At 40.7% G+C, this 10,439-nt stretch overlaps 1 long non-coding RNA gene across 1 annotated transcript in view; it reads left to right on the plus strand.

Moving 5' to 3' along the window:
• The first annotated feature begins 683 nt into the window (after positions 1-683).
• LOC125614336 overlaps positions 684-10,439 on the plus strand; it is a 78,052-nt gene continuing 68,296 nt past the window's right edge. Inside the window, exon 1 of the long non-coding RNA XR_007344945.1 lies at positions 684-1,155. This is a non-coding gene — a long non-coding RNA (uncharacterized LOC125614336). The remainder of the gene's footprint in view (positions 1,156-10,439) is intronic.

A 10,439-nucleotide genomic window follows, 5' to 3' on the forward strand; every position in this document is an offset into this window, starting at 1 on the left:
TCAGGAGCTGTTGTTGGGAGTTCTCCTGAGGGAACTCAGAGTCTTCGGGTGGTAAGAGCTGAAGCCAGGCAGAGGGTCATATTCCAAGCTAGGAAGTATTATGGTTTGGATATGAGGAGCCCCCAAAAGCTCATGTTTGAGACAATCCAAGAAGCCTTAGAGGAGAAACGACTGAGTTCCAAGAGCTTTAATCCAATCAGTGAATTAATCCCCTGATGCGAATTAACTGAGTGGTAACTGTAGGCAGGTAGAGTATGGCTGGAGGAGGTGAGTCATTGGGGGCGTGGCTTTGGTGTATATATTTGTTATCTGGCAAGGGGAGTCTCTGATTTCTGATCATCATGTGAGCTGCTTCCCTCCATCACACTATTCCACGGTGATGTTCTGCCTCATCTTGAGCCCAGAGCAATGGACCAGCCGTCTATGGACTGAGACCTTTAAAACTGTGAGCCCCTAAATAAGCTTTTCCTTAGGTCTTTTAGTCACAGGTGGGGAGGGGCTGACTAAAACAGGCAGCAATAAATGCCACACATTCACATAGAGAATAGGCTCTTAGACCTGCCTACTGGGAAGAGACTTCAGAGGAAGAGATTGGCTCACTTAGAGGAAGCCAGTAGAGGTGATGTTCCACTTTTTCATTTTGGTTATAATCTTATTCTAATATCTGCCTGGGCACACTGGTTTAGCCTCAGCGTAAGGCAAAATTTGAGTTCAACTACTGGCCATTGTGCCCTGGCTCTGGGAGGCCTTGTATACACATGCCCCTTGTGTGATCACCCCAGATCCCATGTGAGCCTGGGTGTACAGGAAGAAGCAGCACTGGAGTTTCTCCATGTAGCCAGGAAAGAGATATAAGGCAGCAAAGTGGCATTGGCATTGTGTTATCTGTGGCACATCAAGCAGCTTGAATCTGGGGCTTCTTAAGTTCCCAAGGACTGAAAGTGTTAATGTTGAATTCCTCTGATTCTTCTTCACAAGTTTCTTCCATCTGGTTGGAGATCTCCCTGTGTCAGAGGGTCATACGCCTCTGGAATTTCTGGTTTATGGTTTGGTGGATCAACCAAGAGCTCACAATCACTGGTCCCCCTTCTAGGTCTGTGTGTTGATTCAGACAGCCCAGGAGAAGTGCTGCAGAATCTCAAGAGCATCAGCAAGGTAAGATTCCAGCTTGATCCTGTTTTGCCACTTGAGTTCTGGACCTTATACAAGGACCTTCTCCTCTCTGGGTCTGTCTGCTCAGCTGAATGGGGGAGAGCAACCACTCTTCCTGAGAGGGCTCATGAGCTCTCAGTGAGCCGGTACTGTGTGTGGCATCTGTTCCATGAGTGTGTCCTATTCATTTTTCCCCTCCACAAGTGAGGAAGAAGGGTAAGCAAGACCCACCTGAACCCATCTGAAAGCAATTCATCTGCACCTGCCAGGATGCTGCTGCTGATGAGTAGGAACATTTAAGAGGGAAGCAGTTCTCCAGTTAGGGGATACTTTTGAAAAAAGCCAGTAGTTAACAATGATTACAAGTATCAAGATCTGTGGCAATTAATTGGACCATTTGTTTCTTGTTTGCCTATGCTCTGAGCATGTGGAGGTTAGGGATTGTGTTCCCATCTGTGCCTTCCCAGTGCAGAGATTCAAATACTGATCTTTACCCTGACCAGACCCACAGGGCAGTCTGAGATTGTACCACCCTGCCCAAGATTGTCCTTCCAAGTTGTTATATTCTATAGTCTTACAAAAGACCACTCTTCTGTACACAGGAGCTGTGTTCATTGTGAGTGGCAATGCACATCCCATAAGTTTATTTTCCTTCTTTCCGTATAGAGTAGGCTTTGAAGAGCCTCCCACTTTCAGACTCACACACATACACATTTCCTGACTTTCTTGGGCAGCAGGACCCTGGACTCACATGGTAATAGACCAAAGTGTGTAGCCTTAGAGTCATTTGCTGGGCAGTGGGGATCAGGCCTAGGGCATGCTTCCTGCCAGAATAGGTGTGTGGTAAGGGCTTCCCTGCACTTTCAGAGGCCAAACTCCAGTCTGGTCAGTGGGCCTTTCCCTTTTATGCACAGCTTGGGGGATCAGAATGTCCTTAACAGGACCTGAGCTCCAGAGAGCATCTGTCTTCTTCCTCCAATCTTTAGACCTGCACCATTCCTTGCATTTAACCTGGCTTTGTTCACTCCATTAGAACCTGCCATTTTATGAATTTTAATTATGTTCTTGTTAATGGGTCATTGTATGTTTACCCCCCTAGAATATCAGGTCCATAAAGCGGCAACCTTGTGGCATCATATTTACTACTATATCCACAACACTTAAAATAGGGCCTGACAAGTGTTGGGAATGTTTGTGGCATCATGTTTTGATCACTCATTTGAGAGCATGTAAGAAACTATGGAGGATGAGAATGTGCTCTGAATTTGAATGTGATTTCTGACTCAATCCCTGACTAGCTGTGTGGCTTTGGTAAGTGCATTCATCTGAGTCATAATCAGCCTTTTCATGTGTAAAATGATATAATAATCCCTCCTTCCTTGCCAGTTGAAACAACTTACTTTGCCTTGATGTGTTCCTTGCCTAAATGTGATCAGATCATGTGAACTGTTCAGACTGTCTCAAAGTGAAGCATCAGAATGGTTATGCTATTGTGTTACCAGTCCTTGACCTTGGGTGTGTCACTTAGGGGGAGAGTTGTGATACTGACAGTAGAAGCCAGGTCCTTTCATACCTGGACCAGATGATTTTCAGTTCATTGTTCATGGCTTTGTCAAAGCAACCTCAGTGAATTAATGTACTTATGCTGGCAAAATTTTTAATTTCAATGTCCTGGATCTTTGTTTCCCTAGCTGGGCCTGCACGTCTCTTAGATGGGATGACAGGTCAAAGATGAGGGCAATGGTACATAGGTCAGACCTTGTTTGCTCAAATATTTCCTATCCTGAAGTTTCTGTGATCTCTGTCATCATTTCCTACACAACCTGCCACCTAGACTGCTTTGATGATTTCCTACTCTTGATAGGCTGCAGCTGTGCATGCCACATGCTTGCAGCAAGCACGGGGATGGGGTGAAATTTCTAAGGCTGAAGACAGACCTTGCCCAGAGCTCCATCTATTAGAAGTTGCCCTGAACATTGGAGACGCCTTTGTGTCCGGAGATAGTTTGAAGAGGCCTAGCTGGCTAGGGGATCCTGTACCAGCTTGTTTGCTATTAACCTGTTAGGGTTTACTATCTGGGTCATGTTTATCTTGTAAATCCTCTCCCCAAATCCATGGTCTTCATTAGTTTCTATGAGAAGAGGAGTTGCAGCATCTGTAAGCACTTTGGCAAATATTTGAATGAGCTTTAGTTTTCTGTGTGGGGACTCGGGAATAACAGGACTGCCTCTGTGAACATTTTTTTTTTCTTTCTCCTTAGCCAGTTTCCCCAAATCTGCTGGAATAAGAGACTTTGAAACAGTTGACTTTGCCTAGATGTGATCATTGACTCATTTTCTCAGTGCATCAGTGTAGAGTACCACTTATGCTTGATCAGGCCATGTTAGGCTCAGAAGCTTCAAAGGAGCCTGGAGCAAGATGGCTCAGCTGTGGATAGACCTTCTGATCTGGTCTGTGGGGGTGACACTTAATTTCCAGTTCCAGTCCCTTTATTTTTTTTTCCTTTTTGGTGGAGGTACTGGAGAAGGAAGTGGAGTATATATGAAATACATGAATCAACATTTAACTGTGTGGAAATAGTAGGGTGGAAGATGGTGGGGGAAGCTTGGAAGACACAACTACATTCAGTCTGGACTGGAATACAGCCCAGAACAAGGATGGTGAATGGGTTCCTTCTTGCATGTCAAGCACCATCGACTGCAATTGCAAAATACTTCTAAAGAGTGTGTGCTGAGAAAGTTCCTAAGGAAGCAACTGAGCCCAGAGGAAAAAGTCAACTCACAATAGCTGCCATGGACACAGGAAGAGGAACAGAAGAAAAATTTTGGCCACATCTTTATAAGTAGAAGTAGTATTAGTGAGAAGATCAGGCTTCTGGTCTGAGCTTTAGATTTAAACAGTTTTTTTGACCTTAGCAAGTCACCTGTCTGTTCTGTATAATTTAGGATTTGAGCTGAAAGTAGTTTGTTTGGGAGTTTGTATTGGTGTATGAGTCAGGGTTCTAGAGAAACAGAAACAGTATGAAGAATATCATCTATTGTCTTTCTTGCCATGTATCTCTGTGTGTGTATATGTATACTTACACACACACATATACATTATATATAAATAAATATATATAAACTTTATATATATATATATATAAAATTAGAGAAAGCAATTGATTTAAGCATTTGGTTCATATAATGATGGGTAGTGGTATGTTTGAAATCTGTAGACAGGAAAACGGGATGGAAACTCTTCTGAGCTGATGTAGCTGCTTGAGTCCAAGGGCAGTTTGGAGACAGAATTCCTTCCTTCTTGGGTGACCTCAGTTATCTTATCTTAGGCTCTCTTCTGATGGGATTAGGCCATTTACCTCATGCAGGGTTATCTGCTTTACTCAAAATCTACTGATTTAAATATTAATAATTTTATGCAACATCTAGACTGTTGTTAGACCAAAAAACTTGAGTATCATGGCCCAGCTTAGTAGATACAATTGACCCCAGAAGTGAGCTCAGGAAATACTGGTAAAGGAAGGAAAGGGAAAGTAACCAATAAAAGGATGTGTTATCAAGCAAGTTATCACTGTGGACAACTGGAGCTGAATCCTTAATGGAAACATCATGGTACCAGAGTAGAACATATGCCTCAAAGAGATGACAGAGTGGGTCATTCATACACTAACTTCCATCAGTCCTTGGTTCAAAGCTGCTTCCATGTGGGAGTCAATTATTCATTCTTCAGAGCTCCTTTGTGGGCAGGTGGGACAGCATAGCATGTAGGCAAAGAGACTCAGGTAGTGGCAGTAGGAAATTAAGTCAATCTGCTTGGAAATGATATGGGCTATGGGGCATGGGAGGACCACAGAAAAGCATCTATAAAACAAACTAATATATCCTCAATTTTCCTAATTGTGAATTTATAACAGGTAAAATGAGGAAATAGATATAAAAGTGCTGGGATTTTACACTTTATAAATGAGGTATTAATTATTTAAGTTAAAAGCTAGAATTTTGATTGATGTAAATATCCTCTTTCTTGAATATTCCATTTAATCAGGAGTGTGCTGATAGATGCCATGCCAGGCTAATTCCTATTCATCTTTCCAATCTCAGTGAGGATGTCATATTTTCCAGGAGGCTTTTTTGGTCCCCTCTGACCATGTCAAGGTCCATGTTGTTTTCCTTTAGAACATTCCTCAACTCCCTGAAGGAAGGAACCATTTATTTCTTGTTTACTACTGATTCCCTAACACCTATCAAAGTCCCTGAAATGTATGCTTAATAAACATTTGATTTTAAAAATTAAGAAAATGTGGTACGAAACCTTTCTTGGAATCCATTACAAATTAGTGAATACTATAAAATAAATTCATAAAATCATTCAAACCAGGATCTGAAAGTATCTTTAGAAACCTAACCCGATAAAAGTCATTATTTTCTCTTTATCTATAGAGCAATTTTCCATAAGTAAATGGGTACTCTAAAAGTACTTGAGAACAATTACTTCCTTAAGTAGATTGACCCCTAAAATTATGTTTATACTACTAATTTTCTTGGAAAACTATTTCAACAAAGATAGTCTGCATTAGTCAATATGGGTTAGGATATGTTGGGGTACAAGCAATCCACACACCTTAACATGACAAAGTTCTACTTCTCTCACAGGACTTCCCCAATGTAGATCAGGGATTTTGTGCCTCATAGTCATTAAGGAAAGCAAGCTAATGGATGTTCCCTTGTGAATATTTATAAATAAAGTCCCTGAGAATCAACATATACATAAGAAACTGAGTCATTTGCAGAAGGGTTCCATTCTCTGATATGGTCCACAAATGTGCTGTTGATACAGGTTTAAGAAAGCCTTGGACATTGTCACAGAGGAAAAAGGTAGGGGTGTGTGTGTGTGTGTGTGTGTGTTTTATCCTCAGTGACTCATTATATAGATAGTGAAAGGAAAAATACTATTTCATAAGTTGAGTGAAGCAACTTCTGCATTGTATGGTGGTAGAACATATTATTCTCTTTCCTCAATAACCCACAAAAGATGAAACATTCCTGTTCATTGCTCTATGACCTTCAGAGCACCCCTCCCTTTATGGAAGAACCATACAATCTTGTTCCATTGGGGTCTAACCTGGGTATGTGCATTTCTTTGGATAAAGGAGTGTGTGTGGATATAACCCAACTATGTCCCATAGAAGCTTTAAGAGAAATTTTGAGTTTTTGCCAGCTTTTTCTTTCCCTCTGCCATGAATAAGAACACTGTGTCCCAAAGGGAGACTGCACCCTTAGCCTGGGTGTTAGAATGAAAAGACACATGGAGCAGAGCTGACCCACAAACAGTGACTTATCATGTATATGAAAAATAAGTTTGTTTCTCTAAGCTACTGAGATTTAATGATTGTTACTGCAGAAAGTACAACTAACACACTAGGGAATGATGATGTTTCAACTAAAAGTAAAAGGATGTTTGGTCTAGGGATGTTTTTTTTAAAGTCCTCTGTAGCATGCATGGGGAGACCCTACAACAGAATCTGTAAAGAGAGGAGTTGTTATTAAGGTAAATCCAGGGGCTGGGGTTGTAGCTCAGCAGTAGAGTGCTTGCCTACATTTGTGAGGCACTGGGTTCAATCCTCAGCACCACATAAAAATAAATAAATAAAATAAAGGTATTGTGTCCAACTATAACTAAAAAAAATAAAAAAGATAAATCCAATACCTGCATATAATAAAGAAATTGAAGAACTTGAGGGGAGATTTTCAGCTTTCTTCTAGAGCAAGGGTTGACAAACTATGGCCTAAGGGCTAAATATGGCCCACTGTCTGCTTTTGTAAATCAAGTTTTGTTAGTATACAGTCATATTAACCCAATTATGTATTATTTGGTGTATGTTTGCTCCATAAAAGCAGAGTTCAACAGGGATGACAGAGACTATATGACTTCAAAAACATGAAACATTTACTTTTTGTCCTTTACAGAAGACTTTTGAAACCTCCTGTCCTAGAGAGTGGGTGGGGTTTAGACTTGGATTTGTAGACAAGGGGAGGTAGGAGAATGACTGCTGTGGGGGACTGGACACCAGTAATGAGGTTGGGGTCAAAGAAGAAAGACATTTGAAGACAGATATTATGGCAGGGAAACCATGCCATTAGATATCTTAATTCAATTCTGAATTGCTTCCTTTTCTGTGCAATAATTTTCTTCCACTGTCCCCAATCCTGAAGTAAAAGTCTATTACGTAGAGTATTCTGGTTCAGGGATGACTGTTACAGACATGACATGATAAACAGGAAAAGAAGAATAGTAGCAGCAAGAGTAAGAAGGCAAGTTAATGAAAATCAGTGGAATTAAGACATTTGGAAGAGGAGGTGTGCAAGACCCTCGGGGAACCCTTGAGAATACTGAAGATAAATCCTCTGCCCTTATTGTGGGCTTGAGTCATTTTACTTAGATTTCAAAGTCCAGTTATAGTGCATTAAGAAGCATGAAGGATTTGGGAATATTTGCATTATTTTCTAATGTGTTGGAATTTTCTATGACAGTGGACAACACACTTCTCTGCCTAAGTTCCAATTCAAGTGTAAGGCAAACAGTTAAAAATACCACTCTTATTCCACAGAGTGTTGTTGGAGACCATGGCCTAGGCATGAGGGTTTAATTGGATTGGCAATTTCCCCCTTCTTATCTTTCCACAATTCCCTAACCCTCAGTTCCATCTTCATAATACACACATCAACTAAATTACTCATCTTTCTTCCTGTTTGCCCCTAATGTTTGCTGTCTTTTTTTCTCTTAACTTCACAGGGTGCTGAAGTCATCTGAAGTCTGGCTGTCATCCTTGGGTAGAAATGGCAGATCACTAGTCTCTTTATCCAACTCTGAATTTACACTCTGCCAATACCAACCACTCTTTCTTTGGGTAACTTCTTGGGACTCCTTGGAAACAATATAGATGTTTGCTTCCAGAAGATTCAGGAATAGGTCAGGTGAATGGACTAACTTCATTTCAAAACTACTCTGTACCCAAGGCTGAAAATCAACTCCTTAATTTTATTCATTCTATGCTGTACTCGCCCATCTTGTCTAATAGAGCTCTTCAGAGATTCTGCAGGGAGGTTGAATGACAAATTTAAGATTTTCCAAATGTAACATGCTGGCAACATTTCAGTGTCTTGAATTTGAATGTAACCCCTCCTCCATGATCGAATTCATGGAAAAAAAAATGAAAGCTAGAAATTAAATCCCCTAGTTTTTAGAAGGTAAGTTCTAAAGACATAAAGGTCCCAAGTTAAATCTCTTCTTATAAATCTAAGTTCAAAGCTCAGAATTCTTCAGTCCAAAGACAGTCCAAAGAAATCAAGCACAAGGATAATCCTAATTTCTTATTCTGTCCAGTTATAGTCAAGTGTACTGGAATTTGGGGTAGACTTGGGCCCATTTCAGCCACTGCTGCCTGTCTTCCTTTGGAGTGGGTACTATTCCTTGGGAATTGAATTAATCACTCTTGTGATCCACAGCTTGGAATCAGCCTCCAATCATTGTCATCTGCTACCATAGCTGTACTCCATTCCACTCACAATAGCTTTGTCACAACATATAATGGACATATTTTGACCCTTGTTTTAGTGAATGATACCAGCATCTAACAGACATCCCAGACAGAAACTTGGATTCTTTTGATGACCCCTCCTTGTTCTTAACCACAGTACCCAATTAGTTGCTGAGTCCTGACAATTCCATTTTCTAATATCTTTTGTACCCATCCATTTCATAGTTCAGAAACTCACTCTCATCTAGACCATATCAATAACTTACTCACCAGCACTTGCCTGCTATTTTTGAAATTAAAGTTCTTTCTATAATAATTATATAGGAGGGGCTGGGGTCGTGGCTTAGTGGTAGAGCACTTGCCTAGCATATGTGAGGCACTGGGTTTGATTCTCAGCACCACATATAAATAAATAAAATAAAGGTTCATCGACAAACTAAAAAATTAAAAAATAATTACATGGGAAAATTATTTCAGATTCAGTGAATCCGCCCATCATATACATCCACAAGAATGCAGTCTTAATTAGAATGAGATCTATTCCATGCTTGTATAATTATATCAAAATGAGTTCTACTGTCATGCATAACTAAAAAGAACCAATAGAATAAAAAAATAATTACATAGGGTCTCCATCATCTGCACAGAACCTATAAAGCACTTCAAATTCTAGTTCTTACCCATCAGTCTGGCCTTGTCTCTTTGAGTCTCTTCTTTCCCATCTCAAGGTTTTATATGGTCTTCTTTGCCACCTTTCTCAACCTTCTTTAGCTCATTACTTAAGACTCTGAACAGATACTTCACTAGGAAGATATACCTGCAGGATTGTTTAGATATTTCACCTCTGTGCACCTACTTTCCCTGTACCTCCTTTCCTTCAACACATGGGACTTCTGTCATTGTCTGTTTAACTAGCCTGGGAATACCTAGAATGTGGGGACATGTGATTCATCTCTAAATTCTTAGTGCCTGGCCTAGGGCTTAGAAAATCTTATTTTTTACCTGAAATTGTGAGGATTAAATAAGATACATGAAGCTCACCACTTTCATACAAAATAAAGGATGCTGTGAAAATCATATAATGAACTTATACATTATAATGAAGCAGTTCAGCTTAAAATATTTAAATATCTATTTACTTCAAGTATTTTAGATTTGGTATTAGGTTATAATTTTGAAGTTTCTAACATGTTTTAAAATGTTGCACTCTATAATTGAATACAGTCCAAATGTTGCTTTTAACATCTGAATTCATCTATATCTCAATTGTACTGATCCTAAGACCTATACAACTTATTACTTGAATCAGCATTTTGATGCCGCAGTCTGGCTGGGCACAATCAGGAGCCACTTGTCAAAAGAAATTAACTTTATTTTTAGAACCACACACGCCAAACAAAACAGCCTCTCAGGAAAAATCCTCAGAACCTCAACTGCCACCACCGGCTTTTCACAAGCCTCTCTCCACCTCCCACAATCCTCCTGCTCTTGAGGCCGATTGGCTGGGTCACGTGGGCGGAGCCAAAAAAAGTCCCCCAATGAGCAGCTCCGTGGTCTGAAAGGGCAGGGAAACAGTCCAATGAGCATCACCGCAGAGGAGCCAATCAGCTAGATGTTGCTGGGGCCGAGGAGCCAATCAGCTAGATGTTGCTGGGGCCGCTGTGAGCCAATCATCAGCCGGCAGCTGGAAGTTTGCTGGCAGCTGGAAGTTTGCTGGGGCCCTTGGCTGTGGGCTCTCAACACTCTCCCC

This window comes from Marmota marmota, unplaced genomic scaffold, assembly GCF_001458135.2.
Source record: "Marmota marmota marmota unplaced genomic scaffold, marMar, whole genome shotgun sequence".
Taxonomy (NCBI): domain Eukaryota; kingdom Metazoa; phylum Chordata; class Mammalia; order Rodentia; family Sciuridae; genus Marmota; species Marmota marmota.